This window comes from Macaca fascicularis, chromosome 11 (assembly GCF_037993035.2).
Source record: "Macaca fascicularis isolate 582-1 chromosome 11, T2T-MFA8v1.1".
NCBI classification, from domain to species: Eukaryota; Metazoa; Chordata; class Mammalia; order Primates; family Cercopithecidae; genus Macaca; species Macaca fascicularis.
In genome coordinates, this window is record NC_088385.1 from 97,694,161 (window position 1) to 97,712,146 (window position 17,986).

Sequence of the window (17,986 nt, forward strand, 5' to 3'; positions counted from 1 at the left end):
AAGCCCAATCCACAGCAAGGTCCTAACTCACTCCAATTCTACCAAGGCAGAGAGAGGTGAGGGAGCTGCAGAAGGAAAGCTTGAACTAACAGTAATTGGTTCATGAGGGTGGAGGTGTGACGGGTATTTCGGTAATGTATTTCTCAACACGTCTTCATTAATAATGCACTAAGAGTGAACCCTTGGACTTTGCCAACTAGTTTTCTTGTATTTTCTTCTGCTGTTTGCAGTTTTTGACATTTTAGGGGAATTTTTTGTAAACTTTCATGGGTATTCACTGTAAAGTTGAGAGAAGGCACACTATGCACTACAGAATGCCTACATGTGAATCAAAGAGGTTTTGAGGCCCATTTGAAATCAAGGAGACTATTCTAGATTGCTTCTTATATATGCCTATATTTCCTCTAAGCCTTTGTGACAGTTATTAGATTGGGCTATAAAAATTTGAGAGTATATTGAAAACACATAAAGAAGCACTTTAATAGAGAAATGCAAGGTCATAGCTATAAAGAACCAGAGTTTCAACTTTTATATTAGTCTACTGCTGAGTTCTTAAACAAAAATATACTGTTCTAACTATAAAAATTTAAAGGCAAAGGGAATCAGGAAAAATTTCTTTTTAAACTTTCAAGGAGTAATTTCCCAATTTTTCATATTCACATTAAGTTCTGAATCCAATTATAAATAATTGCTTAAATATACCAGATAGAGAAAAGAACCTTGAGTTTCAAATAATGAAATATTCCAGCTCTATCACCAAATACATTGTAATGTTAATCATGAATCACAAATCATGGAATTTTAAAAGCCCCTTAGCAAACCATGAGATAAAACAATCAGATAAATTTTGATAAATGTTAAAATGTGATGCACTCACCCCTCCCATACCCAGAATATGATAACCCTTCCATAAAGTATTTACCATGTTTTATTGATCATCACTGGAATAAGTTTTTCTATTCAAACTGGCATAGAGGTCATCAACTTCTAATCTACATAATTTAATTTTGTAACTATCAGAACATAATATTGAATATATAACATCAAACTACAATCCAGAGATTTTGATCTCCCATCTTCTTCATTAAAAATAAATTATTTAGATTAGCCTCTTGAGTTTAGATATGATCAAAGTTATCAACAAGTATATTACTTTGTCAAATGTTACATTACTTTTAAATGCAAGGCCCCAAGACCCTGACCCAGGCTTGCCAACACATTATACAGTCTAGAAAGACAGACTTTATTGGTTTTGCTTCCTAAATTGATACTACCTGATTAAGGCTCTAAACTTTTCTGATTTCCATTGATATATAATGTTAGGATAAGTTTTAGCTACTTTTTCCACTCTCATCTTTTAACTTTTATTTGTCCTTAAGACCACAAAATGGGTGTTCCAACTCCCAGCAAAGCAGTTATCCATGCATGCAGAAAGAAGTGGAAGTAAGTAGGAACAGGTAGGGCTTTCTTGAAATAAATGACTTTATCTGTTATTAGCCTAGAAACATATCATATGACTACCCCTAGTTGCAAGAGACTCAAGAAGCAGGATTTTCTTTTTTTTAGCAAGACATATTGCCACCTCAAGCAAATTTCAAACCATGACTGAATATCTGCTATCTAATTGATAATGAGCAACCAGCAGTATCTGCCTTATGTACACTTCCATTACTGTTATATTAGTGAATATTTGTACAAATTGTCCAGGGAAGGGTAGCTAAATTATTGAAATACATTATTATATCAGCTGCAAGTCGTAAAATTTTCTTCCATTTTTATTTTCCCTTATTTATCTTCTAGAACCTATTTGCTTTTTCTTGTAAATTCAAGTTGCTATTGACAATAAATTTTGATCTCTTTATAAATATAATTCGTTGATAAATGACATTCTTTGTAATTGGCATTTTCATTCTATAAATTTATCATACTCTTCTAGGACAAATGAAAATTTTACGTTTCTTTTAAAGAAATGAAATTTCATTTTAATATTTCACCTAGCCAGCCTGAAGTTCTGATTAAACATTTCAAATTTCACAATATAATATTAACTGTATCCCCTAATCTGGTTGTTCTTTAGAGGATAAATATGTACTTATTTGAAAACATGGAATCATTGCAGTCCATATACTTTACAGAGAGTATGCCACTATCTTGATGCTCAACATTTATTAATCTATTTTAGATAAATAATTAGGAGAACAGCTTAATAGCCAAGTTATTTTCAAAAATTGTAAACTGTATTCTAATATCTCCATAATATTCTTGTTGGAAATATCTTTATTTGAAAAATACATTTCTAGCTTGCAAGATAGAGTTCACTCTGAATTATATATATGACCTTATCAAGCAGACAATATCGTGAGCAGTTTGATTCAAACAAAGCCTGATACTCAATATTAGAAAACTGGTTACATATGATGAAGTATGAATTATGGATCAGTGTCTTATAAGAAGCTTTCTAACATCTGGTAAACAAGAATGTACTGTCACTCAAATAATTCAACTTATTTTATCTATTTGAGATATCTTCCCAAACAAGGTGACCCAAGCCTTCCAATAACTCCCACAGTAATCCTCTTGGACAATATATCTCAGTTCTTTTTTTTTTTTTTTTTTTTTTTTTTTTTGAGACGGAGTCTCACGCTGTTGCCCAGGCTGGAGTGCAGTGGCGCGATCTCGGCTCACTGCAAGCTCCGCCTCCCGGGTTCCCACCATTCTCCTGCCTCAGCCTCCTGAGTAGCTGGGACTACAGTCGCCCGCCACCGCGCCCGGCTAATTTTTTTTGTATTTTCAGTAGAGACGGGGTTTCACTGTGGTCTCGATCTGCTGACCTTGTGATCCGCCCGCCTCGGCCTCCCAAAGTGCTGGGATTACAGGCTTGAGCCACCGCGCCCGGCCTATATCTCAGTTCTTGAGGTTCATTTCCCTTATTTTCCGGGCTTCTGCCTGTCACAACACTCACAGGATTTCTCCTCTTTTCTTTCACTGCTACCTTTGAGGATTGTATGCCTTTTTCAAATGATCTAAGAAGTTTGGGATTATCCTTCCCTTCACAGTACCGTCTAGATTCTGAGAGGAATTTTCTCTTCTGTCACACGAAATTTTAACCTAGGACCTTATTATTTGCTTGATTATGTCTTAAGTTCTATTCATTTACCCAAAGTCTACCTACAAACGTAACCTGATTTGTATCTGCCTTGATCAAATATCTCATTTGATAATCAAAATGAGACACCTGTTTAAATACCACCTGTATTTGTGACTTACCTTTTTTTTTTTTTTTGGACAGAGTCTTCCTCTGTCGCCCAGGCTGGAGTGCGGTGGTGAGATCTCGGTTCAGTGCAAGCTCCGCCTCCCGGGTTCACGCCATTCTCCTGCTTCAGCCTCCGGAGTAGCTGGGACTACAGGCGCCCGCCAGCACGCCCGGCAAATTTTTTTTTTTTTTTTTTTTTTTTTTAGTGGAGACGGGGTTTCACCATGTTAACCATGATGGTCTCAATCTCCTGGTCTCGTGATCCGCCCCCCTGAGCTTCCCGAAGTGCTGGGATTACAGGCATGAGCCACTTGAGCCACCGAGCCATTTATGATTTATCTTAACTGTGATGATTTACTGCTTTTGCCTACAATATCCAGTAGTTTATTGACCTACTAACTCACCTCTGTTTTCAGATTTCAGTAAAAATTAGATCTTCAGAAGAAAGATGGTCCACAAATGTATTTGTTATTTTTCTTGTCAACTTCCTTTCTCCAATTATATATTCATGAATAGACTTGTTAATAATTATTTTTTTCATGCTATCTGCTTAGTTACCATGCCAATATGTTTCTAAAAAAAGAAAACCATTTATCTTTCACAATCCATAGACATATAGACATAAATATATTATAAATACATAAACAGTAATTTTTCCAATATTTAAAATTGTCTTACGAAAGAGATGTTCAAAGTGATATATGAAGGATGAGCTATAATTTACCAGAATAAACTTAATAAGCTAGTGGCCAAATAGACAGACAACGGGATTCTTCAATTTAATAATCACAGTGACTGTGACAGGAAAGAAAAAGCTGTAGTAATTTTTAACAACATTGTTAGATTTATACACACGTTGATGGATTGTAATTAGTCCGTTCTCATGCTGCTATGAAGAAATACCTGAGACTGGGTAATTTATAAAGGAGAGAGGCTTATTGACTTACAGTTCTGCATGGCTGGGAAGGCCTCTGGAAACTTAACATCATGGCAGAAGGGAAAGCAGACACGTCCTTGTTAACATGGCAGCAGCAAGGAGATGTGCCAAGCCAAAGGCGGCAAAGTCCCTTATAAAACCATCAGATCTCGTGAGAACTCACTCACTATCACGAGAACAGCAATATTATATAGCATGGATAAAGTATTTAAAAACACTCAGAAGTTTGACTTCACAAATTCACTTCCAGTTGCTTTTTCTTACTAGCTATAATCTTGGTAGAGCTGCTTCTCCTATAACACCAGAGGGCAAAATTTACATTCTGTTGAATACTATATTTTTTAGAATGTAAACAGTGGCTTCCAGGCACTGTAAATAACTAAAACTTACCTGCTCTTTGTGTTAGTATTCTTATCTGTAAAGTGGGTATAATCATAACATGCATCTTGTGGGGGTTCTGTGAGGATTAAATGAGATAATATATGTAAAGTGTTTATTAAAATGCCTAGAATAAAATATGTGCTTACTCACTCAGTGCTATTAGTAAATGCTGCTGTTATTCCCAATGATTAGCCATGCACTTGTCATGGGCATGACAGTAAAATATAGACCATCAAGTTCAAGACTTCCCTGTTTTTCTCCATATCTTCCCCAGCATTTTTCATTATTTTTATGTATTCCAAAATTTTATATGAAAAGTATTTCTCTGGATTTCCAATTTGTACTGGACAGAAAGAGTGACGCTAAAATCATTTACAGATGTCGTTTTCGGTGTATTACAAACCACTTTCCTGTACTCTATGTAACTTTTGTGTTATTTATCCCTACCATGAATAGTCTAGGTTGTGGAAACGTTCTTCGGTATGTGAAATACTTGGGACTATCTAATCCCTTAACCTATTTAAAATTGTTTCATGAAATAGATGCTCAAAATAATATGAAATCACTTGACATGTGTGCATGCACACACAAACAGATACACATACATACATTTACTTTGAAGCACTTTTAACCAAAAATAAGTCAACAGAAAATGATATGTAAGAATTAGCAGAAGGCTCATATGAGGTGAAAATGGTCCACGTTACCAATACTACAAATTTACTAATTTGTAATTTACCTAAATTAGGCTGGCTAAATTACACTTGTTAAAATTTTAAATTAGTGTCAAGATTTTGGATGGCTTACCAATACTGAAAAAGTAATTGAATCTTCATCACACAACTTCAGCTAAATGCTATTTATCTAGTTCTTGATTACTCTTGAAACTGGTCCAGTTTTGAGCCAAATTTTTGGATATAATATAAATACATTTGGTGGATAAAATAGGAAAATATAAAATGGATACTCATATTTGTTAAGTTTTCACCATTACTATATTTCTCAACTATATCTATTACATTATTCTGGAAAATTACAAAGTATGTTTTCTGTCTATAATCCATATTTTGTAGACAATACATACATATGTATAGAATAAATTTTTTTGTTCTTGTGCTTTGTCATGCTCAGAAAAATTAGAACTACATCTATTTTATTCACACAGTCTCAGAAAAGAGAATAATTTAACCATTTGGATATTCAAGCATTAATTTTTATTGCACAGAGTAATAAGATAATGCAATTTTGCAATTCATTAACGCAATGTAATTTTCATTAATTATTGATGTCACTTTTCTTCTTCACACTCAACTACAAAAACTTTAATTGCTCTGACAAAATATTGATTTAATATATTAAATGAAAAATAGCAAGTATTTATCAAGAGCATGTATTTTTCTGATCATTTTAGTGGTGACTCCTTTTCATCTATGTTGCAGAGATGCTAGAACTATTTAAAATTGGTTGCTGATACTAAATTCCTAAAATATTCCTTCAATATAACCAAGATAGCTTTAGCAAACTCTCTTGAAGTTTTGCTCATTACTTAGAATAGAAAGGAAATAAGGAATCTTAATCTTACACTGGTAGTAAGAAAGTTAATGAACCATTTGCCTTTTCTAAATTGTACTGATAGTGTAAATTAAAACTAGTTTAATAGCCTGAGCAAAATATGTAGATACAGGGTCATAAAATCTATTATTAAAAATCCTATAGCCCACTAAAACTCATCATTGGATAAAGAAACTGGAGTTTACAAATCAGGGTAGTGATTTTTTTAAATGAGCATGTAATGCTGTTGTTGTTATATTACAAATCCAAAATATTAAAACATACATGAAGTTCTTGACCTCATGTTAGGTCTTCCAATCAATTTAAGAACTCTAAGAACAATGGATATAATAGGCCTATCACATTTCTGTAGAGTAATTGTTAAAACTATCAGTAATTTTAGATACCAAAATCGCATAATGTTTTAAATTATTTTTAATAAAGTTTTCAACAAATTTGAGAATATTGAGTCCAACAATGCTATTTTTTCAAACATGCCAAAAATATAAACTTCCTAATAAATTAAACCTGTTTTATTCTCACATTGTCAAAACCATAAAATATGAAAATAAACAAAGAAAAAATAGAACTTTGTGACAAATTATTCATGTTTTGTCTAATTCTGCTCTGGAATGACTCCATATTGAAAAAGCAAATAGCAAATACCTAAAGCTGAAAATCAACATGAATATGGATGCAATAAATCAATACATATGAAATAAGGGAGATGCAATTTTTATTTGCATAAGCAGTATTAAAAACAAAAAACAAAAAACAAAAAAAACCTCAGTTCCCTCAGTCCTGATACTTTGATCCCAAAGTTATAATTAATAAACCAGTATTTTCATCTAAAAGCTACATAGTGTAGAAGCAAACAGATTTACACGAATGCATATTCCAAAGTGCTATTCTAAATTATCAGGTTTTTTTTTCTGTTATGCAATCCAATATGCTACTGAAAACAAAACATGAGATATAGCTGATCGAAAAAAATCATCTTTCTTTTTTTTGGCACCAGACTTTATTCTTGAATCTTAAAGACTTAGGAAAGAAGAAAATGAAGCAAATAAATGAGGTTACATGCCAAGATTTTTTCTCAGACGCTACAAAGTTCCTATAGAATAACTAGACACCTAAGTATAATAATATCACCACTAACACCTTTATTAAAACTGGATGGCCTTCTGTTACTCTGAAAAATGGGATACCACCAAAATTCAGTTCTATCTGCTATACTAAACAGAGAAACCATTTACAACATATAATGAAACAAGAATCTCTTTAAAAATACATGAAGGGCAAATGTGTTTTCTTTATGAGCTTCCCAAATTTGATGCACATTCTAATTTCTTTCTCTTGTAGCTTCCAGGGTTCCATTGATCTTGTGGCGTGGGAGGACTGTTACGGTGTGAGTCTATTACCAGGAGCTATATGACAACATTAATTAAGTTGTGTTTTGGGAAAATGAAAGCAAGCAAGATGCACATTTGCCTTTCTGCCAATAAACACTTGAGTACAGCAATGTGCAGGAATTCCTGGTACATTAATCAATTTGATCTTTTTCTTTCTTTTGTTGTATCTTTCCTTTCTGACTTCCTTCCTTTCTTCTTTATTTTTTAGTGACAGTCTGTACTTTTGTAATACAGTTGACAGAAGGAACAGCTATTCAACATGAATGCCCTACAATCTCACATTTACAGAGGAGTTTAAGGAAGAATACATGCAATAAAATTGAGCTTCAGGAGCCACTGGGGCCTATGAGCAGCTATCCTAAATAATTTGTCTTTGTTATACATATGTGGTATTTTGTTTGTGTTTTGTTGGAAGGAAAAAAGCTATTCTTCATATACAGCACTGTTATTATATGAAAGATTATTTAGAGACACTATTCTGAGAAGGTGATCTCTTATTCCATGACTGGCTAAGTATCTGTCTTCTATTCTCACCCTTATTCCAAATGAGTTTTAACTTCATTTTCTAAGTTGCCTTTCTTCAGTAACATCTCTCACAATGACTTTTTTTTTTCAATCAGTAAGTTCACAGGTTTTAAGAAAACTGTATCTGTGCAATTGGTACAAAGAGTAAGATCTAAGCTCTTTACATGTGCTGGCTAAGTCCTCAGCAACATCTCCAATCTTTTGTACAGCCCTTCTTCCACACCAAACTGTTTATAGGCTGTGCTGTTTTTACCATGTGATATTCCTTTTGATTTGCTGTCCTCTTCACCACCTTCCATCCCCAACTTTTTTAAGGATTCTTACTTATTTTCAAGATCTATCACAGGTATTTCCCTTTCTCAGCCACCTTATCCTCTCTCAAGTGAAGTAAGGTTTTCTTTTATATTTTTGCCATTCTATTTTGTTAATGTCAGCATCACAGGACCTGTCATGTTTTATTTTTTCAATTATTTATGGATGGCCTCTGGTTGTGCTGTAAGTTCCATGAAGATAGGAGCTGTTTCCTGTTCATTGATTTTTTATAGTAGTGTTTATTATGATTTTTATTGCTCTTACCAAATAATACATATAACAAATTATGTTCCTAAATTTCCTTTCACCTCCCCTTCCTGGAAGGATCAAAGTGAATAACAGATATGTGTTGTCACATGATTATCAAGAAATATTTATGCAGTGCCTACTGTGTGTCAGGATAGATACTGTTCTTGGTGATATTCATACAGCAATTAACAAGACAGAATCTCTGCCCTCTAAAAACCTCCAAGGTAGTGGGATAAATATGCTATGCTTGAGGATATTTCATTATTAAATCGAATAAGAAACACGTTTTGCAATATCAAGTGTACCCAACATTAAAATTCTGAATAACAGCATAACCAGTGGGGGATAATTTGAAGAGAATATGAAATAATTCCACATTGATAAATCTAATGTCACAAATAAAATGTTTTAATCGTCAAAACCAATTGAGTTATCTTTTTCTGTTTTTTATTAATTTGTTCCAAATAGTGTTATGCTTTGTTTACTTCTTATTGGGATTATGGCTTTCTAGTATAGCAGTTTATTTTTCCTGGAATTTTTAATTGTCTTTGATTTTGCTTTGTTTCTTAATTGTTGATATAACAAAAACAATTATCTCCAACATATCACTCAGTTGACTTACTGCTCACTGATAGTATTTGTTAAAACAACAATTTGAGACAAACTTCTTCCCCTTCAAGAAGGCAATAAATCAGAGATTTTTGTTAATTGCTTTGAGTTTTATTGATTATAGTTTATTGATTATGTAACTTATTTTGGGGTTTTGCTAAAGTATACCTGCAAATAATACTTTAGGAGAGTACAGACTTCCTTTGTCTTGTGTTCTGAATATGTTGTTGTTTTGCTTACACTTGTTTGATAGGCTGGCAGTGGAATTCAAAGTTCAAGGCAGTTTTCAATTAAGACACTGAAAATATTTCAGTATTCTCTTTAAATGTTTAGTTTTGTATGTGTTGGGGGGAAATCTATTACTGTTTTCTATCTTATATGCCTATATTTTAACTAAGTCCTCAAATGCTCTTAATTGTATTAAATAAAGAATCGTATATCTCATTCTTTTTTTCTTATAGTACTGATCACAATATTTCTACTGTAATAGATGCTCAAAAACCATTGTTATTAATAAGGAAGATGATTATAATAATATGTGTGATTCATAATAATTTTAAGAAAAAAACACAAATCTGTTACAAATTGGTTATCCAATCTCTCTTTCCTATTTTAAAAATTGCACCCATTCAGAAACCTGGAAGTCATTATACATCTTGATCTCACATACAATCATTCATTTAATTTTTTAATATTTATTATTTTCTATGTTCCAGAAACAATTCTTTTGACTAGAAATAAAGCAGTGAACCCTTTACTCCCAGTAGAAGGAATAACTGAAGTAAGTTACCTCACTGAGCTAACATCTCACTGAGCTTATTTTCCAGGATTCTAACAATAATGACACTAAAATATCCTGAATTATATACTTCTCTGCATTTCCATAGCCATTGTTATCTCTTACTAGTACTACTACAATAGGCTTCCTACATATTACCTCTAATATTCAGCTCCAACCATCCTCAGATCTCACTATAACCTGCAACCCATCAATTTTACCATCTTCTCACTAATCCTTTTCCATCTCTCAACTTGCAATATTCATATTTCTCCTTACTTTGCTTAATTTCCATGGTACACATTGTCATCAATGCCTAGCACATAGGCTCCCACTGTCAAACTCTTAGCTAAAACCCAATTATAGTTCATATTCATCTCTTCATCAGTTCTGCTCCTGGATCCATGCAGCTGAGCATGGCTGGAAAAAAACATATAACTACTTATTTCCACACTCCTTTTCTTTTTCTGCCTCTCATATATATTAACTAAGTTCTTTGCAGTTTGGGACTTTCGTCTAGCCCTGGAGTCTCCTCCTTCACTTTTCATAGGATTCACTGCCCCACATTCTCTAGCTCTCAGTTCAAATATCACTCTCTGTGCAGTTCCATTCTAACTGAAATTTTTAAATAGACCATGCATACTTAAATGTATATCTGTGTATTTTATTTCATGTAATCCGTTTTATACAGCATCCTGTTCTTTGTATTTCCAAAATAAAACACATAGGATTATACAGGAAACAAATTTTGTTAAAATTGTACCATTACAGTATTTAAAATAAATTTTTTGATTTAGTAATATATGTACTTCATTATCAAGACCTTTATTAGGAAGATCTAATAATTGCCATAATTTTTCAATAGTGATTGGACTAAATAATAATTTGAGATATCTATTACAACCCTAATGTAATACAACATATCTGTGATTTCAGTTGGTGAAGTATTCATAGGAAATGCTGTTACTATTAAAGTTATGCATAATCGAAAAGGTGAATTTCAGTTAGAGATTTTTGAAAATAAATATAATCTAAGTTGGTAGTTTTCACAAATTTTACCTACACTTCTCTAAAGTCTATGGACCCATGTTAAGAACCATGACTAGTCTAAATTCCCCATTTCATGAGTAGTACATTATTTTGACATTCTAATTGTTCGTCCATGTAAGTTAGGTGGCTGAAAGGAAGATTGGACTGAATGCTGACTCTCCCAAGTCTTATTCCATTGCTGAAGGGCAAAGTTCAATGCCCAAAATAAGTGAAACAGCAGGTGTGGGAGGAAACTCACAATAGATACTGCTGGCAAACATCATGAAGGTTATTTCGATGTAGCAGTGATATGGTAGGTCTCTCAAATTTCAAGTACTGCATATGAAATTAAGGACCAACATAATTGTACCTTACCCCACCACTGTTAACATTCATCCCCTTCTTTTTATTTATATCCTTGAGCCACTTATCATTAACTAAAAAAAAAAAAAAAGAATAAAAACAAAAACAAAAAACGTTAGTAAGTCTAAAACATATTTAGTTTGTCCTTTGCTAGCATGTTTACTATTTAGTCTACTAGACTGTAGGCTTCATAAAAACTGAGACTTTCCATGGCCTTCAAAGCACTGTAGTCCTTGTGCAAATTGTATCACCTGGCACGTAGTAGGTGCCAAATTGTATTTGTTGAATGAATGAATGAAGGAATTTACTAAATAATAAAATATGTGTTATAGAAAATGTCTTTTCGTTTGTGCTAAAACTTTTTTTTTTTTTTTTTTTTTTTTGAGACGGAGTCTCGCTCTGTCACCTAGGCTGGAGTGCAGTGGCCAGATCTCAGCTCACTGCAAGCTTCGCCTCCCGGGTTTACGCCATTCTCCTGCTTCAGCCTCCCGAGTAGCTGGGACTACAGGCGCCCGCCACCTCGCCCGGCTAGTTTTTTGTATTTTTTAGTAGAGATGGGGTTTCACTGTGTTAGCCAGGATGGTCTCGATCTCCTGACCTTGTGATCCGCCCGTCTCGGCCTCGCAAAGTACTGGGATTACAGGCTTGAGCCACCGCGCCCAGCCGTGCTAAAACATTTTTAAATTTGATTATAACATAGTGTGACATATCAATCAGTGAAATTCAAGATTTCTTACTTGCTAGCTAATAAGAGAGTAATACAAAAATTACAAACTAGCATAAAGCCTACTAACGCATAAATATGGTAATATAATTATTATTCTTAATTATAAAGGTATGAAGAATCATGTGTATTCAAAATCATATGAAGAATAATTGAATCATTTGTTGATGAGACTCTATAAGGAAGTATTCTTATTTTATACTTGCATTTAGAAAAGTGTAGGTATAGAATATTAGGCCTATGCATGATTGAAAAAGCAAACTTCTCATTTTTTAGAGTAAGTTTGCCTTGGAAAAACTTATCTATTTATACACAAGTAGCTAGAATCCTCCAAGGGAATCTTCAAATCTTCGAGTAGGTAGGTGGAAGATGCAATGTTTAAAATGAAAGGAGACATTAGGAAAGCAGGTAGGAGGAATGAGTGAAATGCTGTAGGCTGAAGCAAAAGCACAGCAGTGGGTTAGAAAGATATTTGACCTTGATGTGGGCGGTGAGTAGAAGGCAGTGAAAAATGTGTAATAAGAATAAAAATGAAAGATACTTGGAAGAAAACTGAGATTTAAAAGATCTTCACGGTAGGGCCAGGAAAGCCAAATACACATTAAGAAACAGCAGTAGGCCTGTTCACAGCTCATTGAGGGATAGTGCACACCAGGTCACCTCAAAGTGGGCAAAAAAGATGTGTCTGCCACTGTAATTTAAGGCAATCAGTTCATAGACCCCTTTTTGCATAATGGACATTTTATAACATATACGATTATTTGAGAAGAACAACAACAAAAAAGACACTACAGAATAAACACTCTTTTATTATTTCTTATTAGAGATTCCTCTTCATTCTAATGAGAGCCAATAGAATGGTTTAAAGGACACACATTTAAATTAGACAGTCTAGGGTCCAGTTGTGGGTTTCCTACCACTTGCTGTGAAACTTTATATAAGTACTTAATCTCTGTAAATCTCAGTTTTTGCTGGGATCAAATGAGTCAATGAATGAATAAACAGGGATTAGCACCAGTCTCAATACACAGATTATATGCCCTCATTAAGCATTTGTGTATTTTTTCTTTTATTTAAATATATTTTTACCACAATAATGACTACAAAAGCACTGGGTATTAATATTGTTCTTATTGCTGCTATTGCCATTGCTTGTATGATATGTTAGGTCTAAATCTATTTGATTTGATTTGTTAGAAATGTTTCACTCTGTTTTGTTCATGTATCAGGACATTAACTTTTTATGTGATGCTCTTATTTATAACTTGTATTTACATTAAAATGTAAATTATGCAAATGTATCTAAACTCACCTGCAATTTATTAAATAATATAGAGGTTAAAATTGGTTTACTCAAAATTTAGAAACAAAGAGAATACCACTAACTACACAATAGTTCAGGCATATAAAATGATAGTTAAGCAATATTAGGTTGGCTTAATTCTGCAATATTAGGTTGGCTTAATTCTCTCTACACTTCATCAGTTACTGGTAGTTTATTGTTAATCACCATTGTATTTCTAATATCTATAAAAAACAGATTACTTTCTGAGTCCTTAATGTTTCCAAGAAGTTTATATGATTTCCAATAGGACATTTCATATTTCAAAGAGGTAAATATACTAAAATGGATAATATAAAGTGTAGCATCACAATAACTGATCTCGTTTCAATAAAATGCCCTGTTGCTCAGAAGAAGAAGAAAAAAAACTCCCAATTTCCAATTAATCCCACACAAGGCATTCGATACTTAGTCTATACATTGTTATGTATTTTGTGAAAGAGTAAGTACTTTTTCTAAAAGATTGTATAAAGAATTTTGAAACCACAATTTAATTGTTTCACCTAAACTTTGCTGCTTGCAGTAAAGTATATTTTGGGACGGATTATTTGTACAACTAATTTACTTATTTATACCCCACCTTGTTCCAAAGAAAAAACTCTAAAATCAGGTTGAAATGAGCATACTGTTATTGAGATTTACACTGATAGATGATATTTTTTTCTGCAAAATTATTACAACAATCAGTTTGAGAATAAGAGTAATAGGAAAGTGTTCCATGAATGGTCTCACAATTATATGGTGATTGCCTTGGATGCCATTTAGGGGCAGAAGAAAATGAATAAATGGGTGGATATTTATAAAAAACAAACACAAGTAGAAGAAGGCTACAGAAAGAAAAGTGTAAAATGTTTACCAACCTATTCAAGGCATTAGACTGTCCTGGTATACATTGAAAAGAAAAAAAAAAAAAGAGAGAGAGAGAGAGAGAGACAGAGGTTACTTTAACAAAAGATTTAATTTATTTAAATTGAATTTTAAAAATAAAATGAGATTTTGAAAGTCTACATAAGGAATATGCATAAAAGCCTAAAAAACCCGTGCCCAAATGTTTATATCAGCATTACAGACAATAGCCTCAAATTGGAAGTAGCCCAAATATCCATCAAGAGTAGAATGTATAAATGAATTGTGATTTATTTTTACAATAGAATATTATACAGGAATGAGAATATTAAAACTAACAATACTCATAACAATGTAATTTAATCTCAATGAAAATAATATTGAATAAAATAATTCAGGGCATGTCATATGAGGTGATTTAATAAAGTTTTTTTTTGTTTTTGTTTTTATTTTTCTGAGACGGAGTCTTGCTCAGTCGCCCAGGCTGAGCTGTGGTGCAGTGGCACCATTTCGGCTCACTGCAAGCTCCACCTCCCGGGTTCATGCCATTCTCCTGCCTCAGCCTCCGGAGAAGCTGGGACTACAGGTGTCCGCCACCACGCCTGGCTAATTTTTTTTTTTGTATTTTTAGTAGAGGGGTTTCACCGTGTTAGCCAGGATGGTCTCGATCTCCTGACCTCGTGATCCACCTGCCTCGGCCTCCCAAAGTGCTGGGATTACGGACGTGAGCCATCGCACCCGACCAAATGAAGTTTTAAAAATCTGCCCATGATAACACACATGAAAAGTGTGCTGTTAGGTTTCCCTAAGGGTGCAGGTAAATTAGCTGAAGAGTGATACCAGAGGGCTTCCAGGATATTGGTCTTGTTCTGTGTTTGATCTGGGTGTTGGTTACACAGATGTACTAACTTTGTAAAAATTCACTAGGCTGTATACTTACAATCTGTGCACACTTCTGTCTGTGTATAATTTTTAAAATGCTTAAAAATACATAAGATTGTGTAAAGTTTTTAATGGATCCCACTAAAACATACAGTGTATAATATGCATTGCTGCCTTTGGAAAAGTTAGAATTTTCTAGACTTCCAAATGCATAGCCTCTTCAGAACACAGGGATCATATACCTCATCACTAGTTGACGCTGTCAAGAAAAATTGATATTTTCAATGGACTCCTCTCTGGAGATTATAGTATTCTAAATGACAAGTCAAATTACATTCTCTCTCCTTTTTTTTTTTTTTTTTTTTTTTTTTGAGATGGAGTCTCCGTCTGTCACCCAGGCTTGAGTGCAGTGCACTGCAACTTCTGCCTCCTGGGTTCAAGCTATTCTCCTGCCTTAGCCTCCTGAGTAGCTGGGATTACAGACACTTGCCACCATGCCCTGCTAATTTTTGCATTTTTAGTAGAGACGGGGTTTCACTGTGTTGGTCAGGCTGGTCTCAAACTCCTGATCTCAAGTGATCCGCCGGACCCGGCCTCCCAAAGTGCTGCGCCCGATCAACAAAGTACATTCTCGATACATGTTTTGCTACCTAGCAAGATCAGAGTAAAGGCTGTAAAACAAAATTTCTCAATTTTTAATTTTGGGGTCTTTTTAATTAAATGTGTGAACAGTTTAAACCATGAGTTTTTATATATATTGTATTTCTGCTTTACTGAGTACCTTTCTTTGACAAATATTTTTGCAAAATAAAACTCATTAAATAATGTCTTCATTTATGTTTGTTTTGAATGACTTGACAAACTTAGGTGCTGTGAAATTGTAAGGCTTCTTAATTTCAGTCCTTTCCTTTACAGAATATAAATTTATCAAATTAAAAATAGGAATGCAATCAAAATAAACTTCTATGAGTGGAAATATTCTAAGGAGCAATTACAAAAATAAATCTTAAACACTGTGTAAGCGCTCATCATCTAATTTGTTCCGTTCCTCCCTTACTTTTGTGGGGATACATTTCAATGTTTTCCTGTTTGCATGTTTATTTTAACAGGAGCTTTGAGTCAATAAGAGCTTTAAAAGCTAGTCATTTGGTACTCTATTTGTTAAATACTTTGATTCAATAAATCAAAGAAATTTTAAAAATGCAAACAAAATTAGACTTATGTGCCAAAAAAGTTAAAAATCTTTGTACTTCATGTGTTGATTTACAAAGTAGATTTCAAAGGTTCACATATGTTTAAAATTAATTCATAAAAGAAGGCTATGTCACACAGTCTGCAATGTTGAAGTATTCTTTTGTATTCAACATCAACTTCATTATAAAAACTTATTTTCATCATGTATGTACGAAAATAGTTATATATATTGGCACTTCAACTTCTCTTTCAATGGGTGTAATATTGTAGCTAGCTTCTGCCCAATTATAAATTAGCGATTCCTCACAACCAATTCCAAGTACATTTCTATTTCTTAGATTTTCTTAATTAGTAGGATCCTTCATTTGTCTCCCTACTCTGCTCTACCAAATATTATATTCACACCATCACCTCAAATACATTATCTTGAATTTTGAATGCTAAATTAGTTGATATTAGCATTCAAAATAATGTCATATATTTCACCTTTTACCTAATGAATTTTCTAAGCCTTTACATAGAATACATAAATTGGATAAAATAATGTCATCTGTATCTGAATTAACTTCCTTGATATTCTAGTTGAAACATCTGATGACAACAATATGAAATTTGTATTATTTCAGTATTTGGGAAAATTTCCTACTTTGTGTGTGTGTTTGTGTGTGTATGTGTGTGTGTGTATGTTTTGTTGTTTTATGTTGTTGTTTTTGAGACAGGTTCGCTCTGTTGCCCAGGCTGGAGTGCAGAGGCATTATCTCAGCTCACTGCAACCTCTGTCTCCTGGGTTCAAGCAATTACCCTCCCGACCTCCTGAGTAGCTAGCTGAGCTTACTGGTGCCCGCCACCGCACCCTACTAATTTTTATATTTTTAGAAGAGGTGGGTTTTCACCATGTTGGCCAGACAGGTCTCAAACTCCTCTCCTCAAGTGATCCGCCCACCTCAGCCTCTCAAAGTGCTAGGATTACAGGAGTGAGCCACTGTGCCTGACCCAAAATTTTCCTCCTGTTAATGGCACAAACATAATAGCTTTTGCTTCGCTTTTCAGATGTGCACAAGACAACTGGAATTAAAAGCAAGCAATTTGATCTGAATGCAAAATCAATCTTTACAAAGTAAATTACAAACATACCTGCTAAAGTTGTCTGGTTTCTTATAATGACTCTCAGATTTTGAAATAAATGCTGAATTTTGCAGCAGTTTCTGAACTTCCTCTGTTCAGTACTATCATTAGGCTATCATAGTAAATGGTCAATATTACCAGTGTGCGTAAGTCATTTATGATCAACTTTCCCATTGATTCCACTAACTTGTGACACACTGACCAAGTGCATCTCATAGGATGCAACAAAGGCCACAATAAGAAAATTCAAAACATTATAGTGGCAGCAGGGCCAAGAACTCCCAATCTTACCTCTACTGGAAGGAGTTGGTTGTATCTAGCCACGTAATTCTGAATGAACTTTATCAGTTAGAACTCTGCACACTGTCCTTGAAAGGGAGGTGTTAGCGATCTTACTTATCTCTAACTTAGAAAAGAAGTAGCTTATCTCTGGTCAGCTCTCAGATTTACCTTGCTAAAATAAGAACTGTATGT

The 17,986-nt window shown here is 33.8% G+C and overlaps 1 long non-coding RNA gene across 1 annotated transcript; it reads right to left on the reverse strand.

Annotated features, from left to right (window-relative positions):
- Positions 1–3,079: 3,079 nt before the first annotated feature.
- LOC135966110 (uncharacterized) lies at positions 3,080–17,883 on the reverse strand. The gene is made up of 3 exons (XR_010579213.1): positions 17,804–17,883; positions 4,201–4,320; positions 3,080–3,826 (listed from the first exon to the last, which is right to left on the reverse strand). It is a non-coding gene; the product is annotated as an uncharacterized lncRNA (long non-coding RNA).
- Positions 17,884–17,986: the final 103 nt, after the last annotated feature.